The sequence below is a fragment of the Poecilia reticulata genome, chromosome 6, assembly GCF_904066995.2.
Source record: "Poecilia reticulata chromosome 6, P_reticulata-male-v2, whole genome shotgun sequence".
Taxonomy (NCBI): domain Eukaryota; kingdom Metazoa; phylum Chordata; class Actinopteri; order Cyprinodontiformes; family Poeciliidae; genus Poecilia; species Poecilia reticulata.
In genome coordinates this window covers 12,466,158-12,471,055 of record NC_088835.1, presented here as the reverse complement: position 1 = coordinate 12,471,055, position 4,898 = coordinate 12,466,158, and positions in this window count along the sequence as shown.

The window sequence follows — 4,898 nt, the reverse complement described above, 5'->3', positions numbered from 1 at the left end:
TTTGTGGGAGGAAAAAGTCAGCCAGCAGCACTTCCTCCCATTCATCTGAGGTTCAGGATCCTCAGAGCTGCTGGAAACACCAGAAAGGAGGAAATTCCTCAGGATGTTCGGTTGTTCTAATAAACCTGAGCAGGAGGAGACCCAAGAGGTCCAGCCACGGCCCGGTTCTGTCAAACACTGTGGAAGTGGACTGATTTGGTTACAGGATAAAAAACAATTTCCATTTGGGTTCTGCTCCCCGATCCAATGTTCCGAGACAATTATGGCAATTTCATGAAAAACACAAAAAAGAAATGAAACTAAACTAAATCTATCAGTGGTTGAATAAGCAGAGATTGGAACTAACACGTAGTGACACCTCCATTTTGATCAGACCCGGGTAACATCAGCAGAACCTGGACTAGATGACAGTCACACAGCGACAGAGGGCAAGACGTGTTTCTTTTTAAACTAGCATTGATACAGAAGGTTCGATGTGTTTACAGGAACATAAAGAAACTGAGATGAAAAACATGACATTTAGAACAAGACGTGTAATACACAGCAAGACTTAAGCATAATTTAAACGACAAAACGTTTACTAAAATCAAATTAACACCTGTGACATCATAAAAATGCATAAAGAAATAATTGTTAACTTTTATGGATAAGCTGCAGCGAACTAATAATTTTGGTCGTGAATCAAAGGAACCAAAACATGCCAACATCTCAGGATTTCAGGTAGCTGCAGCTACTGACAATGTAAGGACGATATAGATAATTTAAATTAATCCCCTTGTCGTCATCTGAATCACAACCTTCTAACTGGAGTCTGGCTCTTCAGTTATTGTCTATAGAAAGACTTTGTTTTTGTTTTGTCACATATTTACAGCTAAAGGAGCTGTCTGAGGAAACCAAGCCGCTGTGTTTACTCCTGAAATTGGAAAAGTGCTGAACAGCAGCAAGTTCAACTCCACATCCTCTCCTCCCTCCTGCTCTTATCTTTGGGCCGACACTCGTTCAGGCAGACAGTAAATCACACCTCCTCCTCCCTCTCACATCCTGCCCCGTTTGGGAGAAACATCTCGTCCTCCACCCTGAACATCCTGCTTTCAGGAGCTGGAAGCTGCACAGCCGCTTAGGGTTGTAATGGGAGGACTGGTTGGTCTGGTCAGGACCATGGATGCAGGAATTAAAACATCAGATTTTTTGACTGAAACCTGTCAAACAGAGAATCTCTTCCACATCTTTCTGGCATTGGTTCTTATTAGGTTTCCTATTACTCTTCAGCTGCTGCATCTTTGATCAGATCCAAACAACTAATGCAAAACATAAAAAAATAAATAAATACTTTATCATTTATCAAATTGATTCATAGCAGTGCCTCCAGAGTTATAAAATGTTCATGAGTCAGAGTGAGTGGACGCATTAATCAGCATCACATAAAACCTCCTTCCTGTTTAAAGGTCTCGTTTCCTGATGGAAATAAAAGATTTTCGTTTTCTCAGGTAAAACATAATCTTAATAAATATTTGTGATGCATCAGGTTAGAAATAATGATTTAGACTTTTCTTCACTGTTTATGTTTGGTTTTCCATGCATCGTTAATTGTTTGGTGCAAAAGTTCAGTTTTCTTTCTTTCTTTTTTTTTACTGCTGAAGGAGAGTTGTGAAAACAATCCCCAATTTTTTTTTAACATGTCAGACAATTAGCACCTTAACACAACACCATATGGAAGATTTTGGTCAAAACTCTACAATTTCTTACCATGGCACTCTTGTTTCATTCAGACTTGATGTCTTTTATGGATATGGGTTACCCGGAGACACTCATTGGAAAGCCCATATTGTTAATAACTGATAGTGTGGGCTTTAGTTCCTCTAAGTTTTATTGTGTTTTATTGGGTAAAACAAGGTTTATGATGTGTCTTTTGCTTCAGTAAAGATGCAAAACCCTCCCTCCTTGGTGCTCTAGGGATTCAATCTTGTGGATAAAGCAAAATACATGTAGCAAACTGTGAACTTTATGTGTAGCATTTGCAATAACTTATAGTGTTTCTGTTGAGAGAAGATGCTTCTCTCACCTATGCTCTTGACAAAATGTTGTAATTACTGATACCACTGTATCACTAAGGTTGAGCTGCACTCATATGCTGATGCATGCGTTTTCTTATCCAGCAATAGACTATTTTCCCCGAATAATTAGAGCTGTTCCAAACGAGAGGCATGCTACGATCTGAAGCTTCCTCAGATCTCTGAAACTCTGAACTGGACCTGTCCTCTGAAGGTCACTATCTCCATGGGCCAGTTTTATTCCAAATGTGTATGTGTGTGTGTGATTCTGTTGAAGGTGACAGGTTCCACCCAATCAGAGCTGAACCAGAGAACTCATGTCTGAGGCAGCGAGGCGCTTCCTGTGTCACTGTCTCTGTGTCGGAGGTAAATGTCTGGTTTTTCATGTGTTTGCAGTGTGCTGTTGTCACATTCAGGTAGCGTGTCAGTTCTGTCTCCACCCATCCAGACAGTTCAGACATCCATCTGTCCCCAAAGGGGTCAGAGGTCAGGGTCTGGGCATCTATCCAAGGACTTTTCTCTGATTGGAGAGGAAAGATGGGTTTCCTGAAATTAGAGCTGCCCTGAAAGATGAAGAGGCTGAAACCATCGACGTCTGTTTGCTGTTACATCACAGCTGACTGAGTTCACCATGAGGTGGTTCTGACTCAGATTCAATAGATTTGTTTTTGTGGTTCCCGATGCTTGCTACCTCAGAGCTGCCACGAAAGATGAAAGTGAAAGATGATGTCACAGTTGTCTCAAATGTGTTTCTATACTGACGGGTTCTGGCCCAGATTAGACGACTTCTGGTAAGTCTTGACTATATTGACTCTCCTGGTGGCTCCTTTTATGTCTGTGAATTTTATGGTCCCGACGGTTCTTCTGGTTGTTCCTAAATCAGGAATCCTGATTGTCCTTGTGGTCTTTATGGTCATGATAGATCATGATGTATCCTTATGATCCAGATTGTATGTATAAACCACACATGCTCAGTGAGGAAACTCCACCCAGCTGATGCCTAAACCCAGCTGTACCAGAGCAGCACGTCAGCGCTCCGGCAGGAGAACGTGCATGCCTCTAATATCCTGTGCTGCCCTCTGCTGGTCACTTACCAGAGCTACCTCAGCTATTCTATCAGGTTTCTTGTGAAAACACATTCAAATCCTGTATTAACAGGAAGAGTTTTGAATTAAAATTTTCAGTCAATACAATTGGAGTGAATGGTGAGAAAAACAAATCAACTAACAGGTTTTTGATGGTTATATAGACTAAGAGTTGTGTTTGGTTTGATGGGTTACTGTTACCAGGACATGACCACTGCAGGCTGAGATTTTATGATAGATTAAAATACATAGATGAGAATGAGTCAGTGGGTAACCAGCTTTGTGTCCATAATATTCAGTTCTTATCCTGAATGTTAGGGTGTGGTCTACTAAACCATTAATGAATTAAAGAATTATCCATTCATCTATCCATCCATTTTCTGCCTCTTATCCGGGGTTGGGTCGCGGGGACAGCAGCTTCAGAAGGGAGGCCCAGACTTCCCTCTCTCCAGCCACTTCTTCCAGCTCCTCTGGGGGAACCCCAAGGCGTTCCTAGGCCAGCCGAGAGACATAATCCCTCCAGCGTGTCCTGGGTCTTCCCCGAGGCCTCCTCCCGGTGGGACGTGCCCGGAACACCTCACCAGGGAGGTGTCCAGGAGGCATCCTGACCAGATGCCCGAGCCACCTCAACTGGCTCCTCTCGACGTGGAGGAGCAGCAGCTCTACTCTGAGTCCCTCCCGGATGACCGAACTTCTCACCCTATCTCTAAGGGAGAGCCCAGCCACCCTGCAGAGGAAACCCATTTCGGCCGCTTGTATCCGTGATCTCGTTCTTTCGGTCATGACCCAAAGCTCATGACCATAGATGAGGGTGGGAACATAGATCGACCGGTAAATTGAGAGCTTCACTTTTTGGCTCAGCTCTCTCTTCACCACGACGGACCGGTACAGTGCCCGCTTCACGGCAGACGCTGCCCCAATCCACCTGTCGATCTCCCGCTCCATTCTTCCCTCATTCGTGAACAAGATCCAGATACTTAAACTCCTCCACTTGAGGCAGGACGACCCCCCTGACCCGGAGAAGGCACTCTACCCTTTTCCGGCTCAAGACCATGGCCTTGTATTTGGAGGCACTGAGCCTCATCCCGGCCGCTTCACACTCGGCCGCGAACCGCTCCAGTGAGAGCTGCAGATCATGATCTGATGAAGCCAACAGGACCACATCATCTGCAAAAAGCAGAGATGCGATCCTAAGGCCACCAAAACGGATCCCCTCAACACCTCGGCTGCGCCTAGAAATTCTGTCCATGAAAGTAATGAACAGAATCGGTGACAAAAGGCAGCCTTGGCGGAGTCCAACTCTCACCGGAAACGAGCCCGACTTACTGCCGGCAATGCGGACCAGACTCTGACACCGGTCATACAGGTACCTGACGGCCCGTATCAAAGGGCTGTATGGGGTACTCTCCGGGAGTACCCCATACTCTCCGGGAGTACTCCATACTCCCGGAGAACCCCCCACAGAGCCCCCTGAGCGACACGGTCGAACGCCTTCTCCAAGTCCACAAAACACATGTAGACTTGTTGGGTGAACTCCCATGCACCCTCCAGGACCCTGCTGAGGGTGTAGAGCTGGTCGAGTGTTCCACGACCAGGACGAAAACCACACTGCTCTTCCTGAATCCGAGGTTCGACTATCCGACAGACCCTCCTCTCCAGGACCCCTGAATAGACCTTACCAGGGAGGCTTAAGAGTGTGACCCCTCTGTAATTGGAGCACAACCTCCGGTACCCCTTGTTGAACTGGGGGACCACCACCCCA